The sequence below is a fragment of the Mustela putorius genome, unplaced genomic scaffold (genome assembly GCF_011764305.1).
Source record: "Mustela putorius furo isolate JIRA1106 unplaced genomic scaffold, ASM1176430v1.1 tig00003858_pilon_pilon_pilon, whole genome shotgun sequence".
Taxonomy (NCBI): domain Eukaryota; kingdom Metazoa; phylum Chordata; class Mammalia; order Carnivora; family Mustelidae; genus Mustela; species Mustela putorius.
In genome coordinates, this window is record NW_025422010.1 from 9,364,654 (window position 1) to 9,378,283 (window position 13,630).

The window sequence follows — 13,630 nt, forward strand, 5'->3', positions numbered from 1 at the left end:
ACATTTCCAAAGCCAAAATGGTACACAGCAAAGAAGCAATTACCATTAATTTATACAGAGAAAAATTTGAATGTTTCTAGACCTCTGTTGGGCTTTTCTGATTCCTTAGCACACATCTTGCTAAGGAGTGAAGCAGATAAATGTAGGTAAAGCACATGCTCATGGACTGTTCAGAGCTATGATGTGGGATGCTGAGATGCTGAGTGTAGCTCCTGGGGAAGGAGCTGGGCAGGGCCAGTCTTGCTGCTTGGCATTTGTGCTGCGTCTGTACCTGCTGGGCTCATTGCAAAACAAATGCTGAATGCTATTTTTGCTTTTTGGGTAAGAGCAAAAAAATCTCTTTGGGTTTTTTTTAGTTAGCGAAACAGGTACTACTGTACACCCTTTTTTAAAGCCAAGTGGCATAATGTGAAATTTTTAAAAAGATTTTATTTACTTATTTGATAGAGCGAGTGAGAGAGAGAGCACACACAAGCAGGGGGAGCAGGGAAGGGAGAAGCAGGTACCCCACTGAGCAGGGAGCCCAATGCAGGACTCGATCCCAGAACCCTGGTATCACGACCTGAGCTAACGGCCGATGCTTAACGGACTGAGCCACCCAGGCACCCATAATGTGATTTTTGTAAAGCAAAAAACTTTCCCTTGGCAGAATGATTCATAAAATATGAAACCATTTTATTAGCTCAGGCACAGCAAAGACAGATAACAAATGTACCCAAGTTTTTGACTTATAAATTCAAAAGGTCTGATGTAGAACAAGTGGAAAGAAGAAAAGTTGGATGGAGTGGATGTTCTCGTAGGGTAGCTTGGGGTCTCACTTTTGGAACCAGGACTGGTCTTCTAGCACCTGGAAACAACTGCCTCATCCACCAATGGGTCCCTCCCTGGAGACTGCCCTCTGCCACAGACTGTCTACCCTGAGCTTATGCCTCATTCCCGTCCCCAGAAGGTGGCTCCTGGTCAGTGATAGGCTGATGTGGGGCATATACAAGCCCATCTTCTTGTTTTGGTCTGGGCTCTGAAGGACTGTCCCAGCTCCCTTTGAGACGGGCTCAAGCTGCAGTTTCCAATGCACTGGGGGTCAGCTTCTTTTCTAGCCCCTACTCTTGCCTTCCTCACTTTTGGAAATTAGAACAGGGAGAAAGAGCCTATGCCAAGGAACTGCCCAGGGCTCACTGCAGGACCGGGAGATCCAATATCAGAAAGTATGATATGCACAGTTGTTGACCCAGCTGTGGTTCATGGAAATTTACCTTGGAAGGTGTGGTAGGCAGAGTTCTGAAATTGCTGCTCTCCATTCCTAGCCCTGGTGGACACATGTCTTCAAACACTGGTCTCAGAACTGCTGTATGGATGTTTTTCAGATAAAATTAAGTTTCTGGATCAGCTGGCATCAAGATAGAGAGAGTCTCTGAAGGCAAACATGGTATCTAATCACATGAGCCCTTTAAAAGCAGAGAGTTTTTTCCATCTGGTTACAGAAGAGGAAGTCAGAAATTCAAAGCCTATGAAGGACTGGTGTGCTCTTGCTGGCTTGAAGATGGAGAAACATCTCTGGAAAGGACAGACTTCTAACATGTAGAACTGTGAGCTAACAAGTGAGCATTGCCTTAAACCACTAAGTTTGTGGCACTTTGTTATTTATGCAGCAGTAGAAAGCTAATACGGGGGGACAATACAATGGGAGGGTCTCAGGATAAGCTCCTACCCATTACAGCAAACTGCACTTAAGTCGGTCCAATTTGATAACATCATCTTCTGGGAAAAAGGGGGTAGGTCCTCTGAATGTGACTAGACCTGCATCCAAGAAAAAAGGGACCAGGAGGTCTTAATGAACTTTGGAAAAACAAAACAAAGAAAACAAAACCTCACTGGGTCTGATTAAATTTATCTGAGACTAGATCAAGTTTGCAAAAAGAGACAGAGTAAGGACTCAAGTTAAAAATTAGTGTGAGATCTAAAACCAGAAAACTAAAAGAAAACATAGGCGGTAGTCTCTTGGACATTAGCCTTAGCAACGTGTATTTATGGATCTCCCTTCTCAAGCAAACAGAACAAAAGTAAAATTAAACTAGTGGAACTACACCAAAATAAAAAGATTTAGCACAGCAAAGGAAATCACCAACAAAACACAAAGGCAACCTACAGAATGGGTTGATCGTTTGCAAATGATATATCTGATAAGGAGTTAATAACCAAATTATATAAAGAATTTATGCAATTAAAGGCCAAAAGAACAAACAATCTGATTTAAAAATGGGCAAAGGACCTGAATAGACATTTTCCCAAGAAGACATCCAGATGGCCAACAGACACATGAAAAGATGTTCAGCATCACTCATCATTAGGGAAATGCAAATCAAAACCAGGATATCACCTTACCCCTCTCAGAAAGGCTAGTATCAAAAAGGCAATAGATAATAACTGTTGGTGAGGATGCGGAGAAAGGGAGTCCTTGTGCCTTACTGGTAGGAATATAAGTTGGGGCAGCCATTGTGGAAAACAGCATGGAGGTTATTCAAGAAATTAGAAATAGGATATGATCTAATAATATCACTACTGGCTATCTATCCGAAGAAAAGGAGAAAACTAACTTGAAAGCTATATGCACCCCTATGTTTATTGCAACATTATTTACAACAACCAAGATATGGTAACCACGCAAGTGTCCACTGATAAAGGGATAAAGAAGGTGTGGTATATACATAATTGAATATTATTCACCCATAAAAAAGCACAAGTTCTTGCCATTTGCAACAACATGAATGTTGTTGATGGGCAACATTCAAATCAGCCTAGCGGGTCTTAGGCTGAGTGAAATAAGTCAGAGAGAGAAAGACAAATACCATATGATTTTATTTACATGTAAAACAAAACAAAACAACAACAACAACAAAAAACCAAAACAAATGAAGAAACAAACAAAAAACCAAACAGACTCTTTATACAGAGAACAAACTGGTGGTTGCTCTGGTGAGGGAGTGGGGAGTGGGTCAAATAGACTAAGGGGAGTAAGAGGCACAAACTTCCAGTTACGAAATAAATAAGTCATGGAGATGAAAAGTACAGCCTAGTGAATATAGCCAATAAAATTGTAATTAACTATAGGGTGACAGGTGGTGACTGCATTTAAAGAGTGAGCACTAAGAAACGTGCAGAATTACCAGATCACTGTGTTGCACACCTCAAACTAATAAAACATTGTCAACTATACTATATTTCAATAATAAATAAAATAATAATAATTAGTAAAATGAAGTTCCATCTTTACCCTTCTGAGTCTATGATAGGTGAAATTTATACTTACTGTGATTTGTGTTTGGTTGTTAAAAGTGGTTAAGATTTTGCTTACCCTGTCAGTTCCACAGGACAATGATACATTTTTCTTACACTGTTGCAGGCTATTCACATGCTAAGAAACATTCCTCCCTGTGCTAGAATCTTCAAAGACTTTTAGAGAAACACCTACCAACGGCAACATAGGGACTTTATATGGATCCTGATTCAAATAAACTTTAAAGAAAAACTTATGAGATAATGGGGAAATTTGAACCCTGGTTGAATAGTGTATAATGTTAAGAAAAACTATTGTTCATTTTCAAAGGTGTGATAATGGATATATACATGCAAGAATATAACCACTCATAATGAAAGATTTATGGATGAAATAATATAATGTCTGGGATTTGCTTCCAAATATTCAAGTGTGTGGCTGGGGACTAAGTTCAGAGCAGAGACACATTTGGTCATGAGTTGACGTGTTGAATTTGGGATGACAGGCATATGGATGTTCATTATATATGTTCATTATGACAAAATACATACTCTTTTTTATTCTGTGTATTTGAAACTTTTCATTAAAGAGAGTATGAAGCCCACTTTGGTCCCATTCTGGTTTTGATGACCGACGTCACAGATAGTCCACGCCCTCCTGGGTGCAGGGGTCCTGGGCGGGGGGGAGTGCTACCTTGGCTGAGCAGGAGCTATTCCAGGTACAGCCTTTCTCTAGCTCCCTTCATTCCTCTCAAGGCTTCTTGGCAGAATTCCTACTTCTCTTCTTTTGTATCATCTCTCTTTTCTATTTCTGAACTCCATTTCATGCTTTCCCTAATTATTCCCAACAAAGAGCAACTTGAAATTCACATATGCTTCTGCCGAACATCTTGTTGCTGAAAGGGCATACGGAAATAGCCCAAAGAGCAGAATCTCTGGCAAGGAAAGCATCTGGGGAAAGATTTCTGCCTTAGTTTTCTTTAACACAAGGTTATTTAGCACCAGTCTCAGAAGACACATAGGGAACCGCATTCCATTTTCTTGTTAATTACATTTGAGCTGAGATACAGAAATAAGAAAGCATTTTCCTTTTTTTTTAACAAGAAGTTTATTCAAACAATAAGATGCATGGCTTGAAGGGAAGTGATACCTGAGGCTACCGTTTCTTTTAGAATAATTTATCTCTACTAAAAGTCAGTTTGCCCTACATATAACAGCTACATATAAAAAAGTTGTAAAAATTATCTTAGTTTTACAATGATAAGTAAAAAACATTAAAATTCTCCAATTAAACAATGTAGAATAATTTTTTATGTTGTTCTTTTTTGTGTGTATTAAAGACTGAAAGCAAAATAACTTACTGGAATACAAAGATAAGAGCTGAATGAGTGTACCACGAATGGAGAAAGGGGCTATTCCCACAGAAGCAGTATTTTTCTCCATTCTGTCTCCATCTGATGTTGATCAAAACACATCATTGGCCATTTATTAAACAACAACAACAAAAGCCAGTATGCTTATGCACATGCTCCAAATACTTTACATACAACAAAAAAATCAGGAGGGGGGAAATGAAAGAATAGAGAAAACTGTATTACACAATATGATCCTAGTGAGGATATGGTAGAACCTAATTGCAGTTCTACTTTCTTCTTAGTCTGGAGGAACAGAGTTCTGGAAAGAAGTAGCAGATTCCCTTTTTAGTAGACACCTCCCACCCCCTCCTGGAACACATCAATTGTTATCTTCCTCATCCACTTCCAACTGTGCAGGTCTGTCTGTTTCATGGATTGGTTGCCCGTCAAATCAGAATCTGATCTGCCTCATTGACAACCCTTGCCATGCACAATAGGTTGTCATCATTTACTAAGTGGCATATGCCTCTTAATCCTAAACAGCACTACAGAACCATCCTGCCCCCTACCTTCAAGTTATTATGATTGTAGTTCTCAGTTCTGACTTATTCCTTGGGCTCTTCATTGGCCATGGTAAGTCCTGAGGTCTCTTCGGCTGCAGCTTCACAAAGAAAGGATCAGGTTGGCACTGAACAAGCACAAAGCAGCCCCCCAAGAGGAGCAGATGGAGGGTGGCAGTGCTCAAAAAGCATTTTCTGAAATAAAAGATAAGTCTTTAGAACTTACTAGAATTTATTTAAAACCTACCAGACCAGGGCAGGAGAAGATCTTTATCATGGGGTTTATTTCTAATTGAATTAATTGCAAAAGAGCTGACACTTAGCCAGAGAAGTCTGAAACTCCCAGGTAACTGAAATACTTATGTAAGATAAAACTCTTAGCAGGGAAAGGCTTCCCAATACAGCCAAAGAGCAAGAACTGCTCTTTTTATGTCAAAAAAGAATAAAAGACTTGGGAATGAATTTAACAAAACAAAATGTCTACTCAGAAAACTATAAAACATTGTTGAAAGAAATTAAGGAAGATCTGAGAAGATCTCCTTAATTTAGATCTCTCTAAATGAGAGATCATTTAGATCTCTCTAAATGAGAAGATATCTTGTGTTGGAGGATCAGAAGACTCAAGATGTTGTCAAGATGTCAGTGTTCCCTGTAGTGATTCATGGCAAAGTCATTCACTGACATCCCCATCAAAATTCTAGCTGGGTTCTTCGCAGACATTCACAAGAGGATCCTAAAATTCACAGGGAAACACAGGAGACTTAGAAGAGCCAAACATTCTTGAAAAAGAAGAACAAAATTAGAGAACTCATTTCTGGAAACAAAAACTGGTTTTAAATCTACAGGAATCAAGACAGTGTGTTACTAGCATGCAGACAGACATATAGGTCAATGGGAATAGATACATTTGCAGTTAATTGATTTTCAATGGGTCCAAGGCCATGAGGAAAAGAAGAGCTTTTTCAATATGTTATTCTTGGAAAACCGAATAGCCACTTGTAAAAGAATGAAATTAGATGATCTACCAAACACCATATACAGAAATTAACCCCAAATGTGTAAAAACAAACAAACAAACAAACAAAAAACAAAAAAAAAACCTAATCTAAAACTATAACACCCTTAAAGAGAAAAAAAATAGGTGTAAATCTTTGTGATTTGGATTAGGTATTGGTTTCTTAGATAGAACACCTAAAAGTGTAAGTAACCAAAGAAAACACTGACAAATTGAACTTCATCAAAATAAAAACTTTAGTGGCTCAAAGACACCATCAAGAGAAGTGAAACAAACAAACAAACAAACCAACAACAACATATAACCCAATTTAAAAACAGGTGGAGAGGGGGCGCTTGGGTGGCTCAGTGGGTTAAAGCCTCTGCCTTCAGCTCATGTCATGATCTCAGGGTCCTGGGTTCGAGCCCTACATTGGGCTCTCTGCTCAGCAGGGAGCCTGCTTCCCTTCCTCTCTCTGCCTGCCTCTCTGCCTACTTGTGATCTCTCTCTGTCAAATAGATAAATAAAAATCTTTTAAAAAACCAAAAAACGAAAAAAAACAGGTGGAGAATCAGAGTAGACATTCTCCAAATAAGATCTGCAGATGACCAAGAAACACATGGAAAGATGTTCAACACCATTAGACATCAGGGAAGTGCAGCTCAAAATTACATGAGATACACTTCACACACACTAAGATAGCTATAATCACCAAGACCGATAATAAAAAGTATTGGCAAAGATATGGAGTATTAGAACCCTCCAGCCTTGCTAGTGGGAACGTGAAATAATGCAGCTGATGTAAAAAATAGGTTGGCAATTTCTCAAATGGTCAAATATAGAGTTCCCATATAACATCCCAATTCTAGTACTTGGTCTATACCCAAGAGAAATGAAAACAAAGGTCTACACAACAACCTGTACATGAATGTGGTAGCTTGGGGCTAGGTGACCACTTCCAAGATGGCTTTGTCACAGGACAGGCTACAGGCTGACAGCTCAACTGAGTCTGGGGTCCTGAGAACTTGGGTCCTCGCTTCATGAGCTCCTCCATGGGCTGTTCTCCTTCTTCATGTCACGGTGACCGAGTTCCATGAAGAAGAAGGGGCATCCCAAGAGGCAGGAAGCAGAATCTGCTGGTTTCCTGGGGCCTGGGTCTAGAAACTGTCACCATTACTTCTGTTCCATTTTATCAGTTGAGCATTCACAGAGCCTAGATTCAAGAGTTGGAGATATTGACCTCAACTCTTGATGGGAAGTGTGTTAAAATTTTGATGACATGTTTTATGATTGCTACACCCTATGGTAATTTCTAGAGCCGGGGTATGACTCCAGGTATGTCTGAATCATGGAGTTCAAAGTCTTAAAAATTCTGCTTTCCATTTCAGATAGTCTTCCTGGGACGGAAGACTGAGAAAGCTGTTTGAAATATTTTCAGTTGGTTTTAGGAGGGGTGTTGTTGTTCTATTAACCTACTCATAATCATGACCATTTTGAGGGAAAAAAAAAGAGAGAGAACAGAACAAACTATTTGCAATATTTATGGCAAATTTCAGTGAAGTCACTTTAATGCTGAGTATCTGAAGATGGGAAGGTCGGAGATGAGGCTATTAAAGAACAAACAGAAGAAGGGCTTGTTTCCCTTTTAGCAGCAGATCTGAAGACAGGTCACGTCATGAACAGAAAGAGCTCTGTCTACGCTTTGGTTGTGAAGGAGAAGAACAGTCTCTTTATAGTGGGCATGTCTTAACTCAACACCACATTACTCAGCTGGGCTTTAATCCTGGGGCTACAATCAGGCCATTCAAAATGCCATCATTATACCTGACAGATGGGGCATGTGCCAGCATGATTCAGACCCAGGAACACATCAAAATGGGAAATCGGGGCTTTGTTCAACTGTTGACTTTACGATGCAAATAGAATCCAGCCCCTTTCTTATTTTATTCTGTTATTGTTCTCCAAAGGTTTTCCCCAGAGGATAGAGAAATTCCAGCCATTGCCCTCATTTGCTTTGGAGATTTTGGGTTTTGATAGCACTACAGATAAAGATTTGCATAAACCCCAGCTGCTAGAAGACCGGCTAAGTGACTATGACTTGGTAAATAGGATCTTGGTGCCGTAGATAACATGAGGTGCTCAGGAGAGAAACTGACGTAACTGTACGGTGTTGGAGCATCATTAACGAAACAATGCACTGAGGATGTCCAGAGATGCCTTATTTTCTCGTGGTGCTCAGTAACAAGGAGAAAATAGTCATTTTTACTAACCATTAAGCTTGCTTTCCAGAGTAAGACATCCTTACTGGGATTCCTAAGAGCTACTTTCCTGGACCACACTGGGACAACTTCATGTGTGGCTCAGCATAGGCTGTATCTTGCACTATACTGCTTCTGAGGTCTGAGGCTCAAAGGGGTCCATGGAAAGGGCTCTGTAAAGATAATTCACAGGAGTGGCCTGCAGTCTTGGTAGGACAATGGTTTAAACAGTTCTGCTAAAGGAACAGGTAAGAAAGCTGCTTCACGGGCTGATTTTCTATGAGTAGTTGTCTCCTTAGGACTAGGAAGGGCAAGGAATCTGGCATAGGACAGAGAGGTCAAATGACCCAGAGAGAAGTTTTTTTCTTTTTGCTGTGTCCTGCCCTGAGTGCTCAGGGAACTACCAACAACATTCCCAGCATCTTTGCCTGGCAGGGCTGATAAGCAATTTGCTGCTGCCTTGCCCAGGCTAAACCCCTTCCGTCCCTAATGGACCAGAAGCCATTAGCACCATCGATCGCTGGCCAGGATACAGCCCCAGTTCCTCTCTGGATGATTTATGATCTTGGTGCTGAGACAGGGGGCACCGATGGACTGTCTTCTCAAGATGTGGTCCAGGCGGCGCTAGCATTCTTTCAATGCAAGCCTTTAATCAACAGCAAAGACCCCAGAGGCTAAAGAATTATAAAAGCCCGGGAGAAATTTGAGGCTAACAGTTTGTCATCAGTGCCCGTCTGATGCATACTGGGAAAAACAGCTGAGGAGTTTAAGAGAACTAGACTGGTGGAATGGGAACCATTGGAAGAACAGAGTTTTGGTTGAGTGGCTCATCTCTGGGGTAGTCAAGGTCAGGAGTAAAGTTTTAAAGTCCCCCTGAATCTCTCCTCCTCTCTGTGGCCTCTGCCGTCCCCATTTCTTCCAGATAACTGTTTGACTGTCACCTCCATTCAACCCTGTACATTTTCTGCTCCAGTACTCCCTGGACAGAGAGCCTTCCAGCAGCATCCTCACCCCACCTAAAGGGAATTTAGAGACCAGAGATTTCCTTGGGGTACTGGCAGCAGGTGGCTACTGGTTACATAAGTGCTGATTTTTTAAAATCTTTTAATCCTTGTGTTAGGTATGACACCTAACCTAAAATTTACCGTTTGAACCATTTATAAGTGTGCAGTTTAATGGTACTAAGTAGATACACATTACTGTACATCCATCCCTACAAATTTTTCATCTTCCCAACAGAAACTTTATACCCATGGAACAATAACTCAAAGGTGGAACTACTGAATCACATGGTAATCCTATGTTTAATATTTTCAGAGTTGGTCATACCGTTTTCCACAGTAGCAATGCACCAGGGTGCTAATTTCTTCACATTCTTGTCTGCATTTGTTATTTTCTTTTTCTTCATTTTTTCCCCTAATGATAGCCATCCTAATGGGTATGAAGTGATATCTCATTGTGGTTTGGATTTGCATTTCTCTAATGACCCATCATATTGAGCATCTTTTCACATGCTTTTGGACATCTGTATGTCTTCTTTGGAGAAGTGTCTATTTAAGTCCTTTGCCCGTTTTTAAATTGGTTTTTGTTTGTTTTTATCTTTGAGCTGTAAGAGTTCTTTACGTATTCTGGATATTAATCCTTTAACAGATACGTGATTTGAAAATATCTTCCCCCATTCTGTGGGCTGCCTTTCACTCTGTTGATAATGTCTTTTGATGCACAAAGTTTTAGAATTTTGATGAGGTCTAATTTATCTATTAGTTCTATTTTTGCTTATACTTTTGGTGTCATATCTAAGAAATCATTGCCAAATCCAATGTCATGAAGATTTCTCCCTATGTTTTCCTCTAAAAGTTTAATACTTTTAATTCTTCTGTTTAAGCCTTTGGTCCATTTTGAGTTTATATATATATATATATATATATATATATATATATTATAAAGCAAGGGTCCAATTTCATTCTTTTGCATGTAAATATCCAGTTTTCCCAACACCATTTGTTGAAAAGACTGTCTTTTCCCTGTTGAAAGGTAGTGGCCATTCCCTTTTGACTTTGGTAGATTCTGTTCCCCTACACTTTTCAGATTCCATGTAGGTCTAGGTAGGTTTAAGTGTCTCTGTCACAAGCCTGACTACGCTTTTCGCCTTTGGAGTCTGCCATCCGCTTCCTGCATTCACAGGAATCAAATGTAGACTAGATTTAACTAGGATTTAGGTTGTCTGGTTAGCACATATGGTAAAATTTGCACACAGTCAAAATTAGCCTTGAAAATCTTTGTATCAACCTAAAATTACATTGAGTGACGCACCTCAGTAAGTCAATTACAGCTAGTTTCCTCTTCTGTGTTAGACCTGACTGCTTTTTGACAGCGGGGGTGGAGACGGAATTGGGTTTGAGCATCAGATGCAGAGATTGGTCTGCATTTAGGGACCATTTTTAAATGAAAAGTATGAATCTATAACATCACTTCCAGGATATCTAGATGCTCACAAGGTGCACTGTCCTGGGCACCGGGATCATCCTTGGGAATGGCACCACTCATTCCAAGGAACTTGTCCACAGGGTGAGGTGTGCTGCGGGCCCTAGTGCATTGTGTTTTCTCTCACTCTCTGCAGATGGCAAAAGGTTTAATTCCTATAAGTTAAAAGGCTTATTGCATGGCTCCACTGTAGGCCATAGGCAGCTGGGCAGTTGGCTTGTTTGTGGGTTCCAAAAGCATTCCTTGTCTACCTTCATCTTGCTCCTCTTTGGGCCCCATTGGTTAGAAGTACCGTGGCCTTCTGACTTGAGGATGGCTTTGGCGTCTCTCCTGGATTAACTGCTCCCTGTAATTTGGCTTTAGGATGGCCGGAACTCTTTGGTTCTTGGATTGTTGTTTGTAGAGGCTTGGTTGGCTTTTGAATTAACTTCTCAACTTGGACTGCTAGACTGTGGGCCTCAGGGTCACAATTGAAGGGCCTGCCCTTCCTTTGTCCCTCTGTGTGCCAGGCTATTGCCCACAGAAAGTTTTTCCTATTTATCCCCACCCTCTCCAGTAGAGAGAGAGAGAGAGAGAAAGAGAGAGGGAGGGAATCTGGAATCTGCTTCTCAGACTGACCCTAGATGCAGCTAGGAATCTCCAGCCTGGGGCTGGGCTCCTCTTTTCCTGAGACATCCTGGACCTTCCTGAGGAAGGAAAGAAACCTTTCATATTCTTAAAATACCACCTGGAATCTAGATGGTCACTGTGGACCCTGAAGCCACAGGGTCACTCTTCTCTGGACCCTCCCTCCATCACTCAGATTTTCAGAAAAATGTCTTGTCAATTCTAATTTCCCTTTACTCTTGACTTTCTTCAATGTGTTTAATTCGATGTGTCCTAGTTAAAGGTCACTGCTGGCTTTTTAAGGAAGCTATTTGCTCCTACACTGAGAGTGTGATTAGCCTTTCCCAGTGCTGATCACTATCTTGAGGTTCTCTGGGTTAACTGGCTTATTCCTCAGCTAAATTTGTGGGGGGAGGGGTGGAGATTTTCCATGGTGCTCTCACCACTGGTTTATGGTAGGAAAACAAACTGAACGATCCAAATCATAACAGTATTTTCCACACTGAGAAGTCATGGCTATTTCCATCGATGCTAAGAAGTGGGACCATCCCACACAGGTCCACCTCCAGAGCTGGTGGAGGCCAGAGACACAGCTAACTGAAAGAGAGGCTCCCACTTACTGCTGCACAAGCACAACTGGGACACCGGTGGTCCTTGCCCATCTCCAGCATTCACAGACTTTCTGATAGAGTTTTTGAGCAGCATGAGAGGTGCTATTTCTTTCTTTCTTTCTTTCTTTTAAAGATTTTATTTATTTATTTGACAGAGAGAGATCACAAGTAGGCAGAGAGGCAGGCAGGGAGAGAGGAGGAAGCTGCTTCCCCACCGAGCAGAGAGCCTGAGGCGGGGCTCCATCCCAGGACCTGAGATCATGACCTGAGCCAAAGGCAGAGGCTTTAACCCACTGAGCCACCCAGGTGCCCTGAGAGGTGCCATTTCTTGAACACCTCCATGCACCATCTCTGTGCCAAATACTTTCTCTATATACGATACTATACTTGTCCAGACAATGGCTCATCTTCACAACCCTTGGAGGGAGGGTATTAAAACCTTTGATTGGGGCACCTGGGTCCCTCAATTGGTTAAAGCCTCTGCCTTCGGCTCAGGTCATGATCTCAGGGTCCTGGGATAGAGTCCGGCCTTGGGCTGTCTGCTCGGTGGGGAGCCTGCTTTCCCCCTTCCTTCTGCTGGCTTCTCTACCTACTTGTGATCTCTCTCTCTCTCTCTGTCAAATAAAGAAATAAAATCTTTAAAAAAAAATCTTTGATTTGTGGTCAGTGGAAATGGAGATCCAGATGGTTCAAGCAGCTTGCCCAGGGCCACACAGCTGGTGACTGGCAAACTCTGTACTGCTTGATTCCAAACATCTTATTTTAACACATCACCACACAAGGGGCCCATCAAAATTCTGAAGTAGCTAAATCTCATCTTTGTTGCTTTCAGCTTTTCCTCCTCCCTGTGTGCTCCATCCGAGAGGCCATAATTCACGACAGTACCTCACATCGTCCTGGGCTCTCAGATGGAATCCTGAGCTACAATTTATTTCTTAATTTTTCTCCTCACTCTGAAATAATTGGCCCCGGGGCCATCCCAGTAGGCTCAGCTCTGGGCTGGGTAATACATTATGCAAAATGGCCACAATATTAATATGAGATAGTGGCTTCCTCTGTCTTCCTTTTTATTATATGTTTGCACTTTAATGAAATGCTAGCTCAGAGGACTGTTGGTAGGAATTTGAGGTACATAACAACCCCAGAATGGAAAACATTTTTGGATAGGCTTTGTCGGTATCTTGCAAATCTCAAGAGTCACACCACAGAGGCCAAAGCAGATGGTGGAGGGTACGGCACAAGGCTGAATGCCCCTTGGCAGGGAGGGGAGAGACACCATCTCCTTCCTGCCTCCCTTTCTGTAAGTGCTGTGAGGACACGGAAGGACTTTGCGGTCTGCACTGTAAACACTTTGATGGGATCTATGAGATCAGAGACATTGAAATCACCTTCAAGGAGCCAGACAGAAAGGCAGGCAATAAAGCAATAGGGGACCAGGCTGGAGCAGACAGATGGGGTTTACACCCAGGATCCTCCATTTGCCCAATGC

The 13,630-nt window shown here is 41.5% G+C and overlaps 1 pseudogene; it reads right to left on the reverse strand.

Annotated features, from left to right (window-relative positions):
* Positions 1 to 4,973: 4,973 nt before the first annotated feature.
* LOC101671074 lies at positions 4,974 to 5,260 on the reverse strand (annotated as a pseudogene).
* Between the last annotated feature and the right edge of the window lie 8,370 nt (positions 5,261 to 13,630).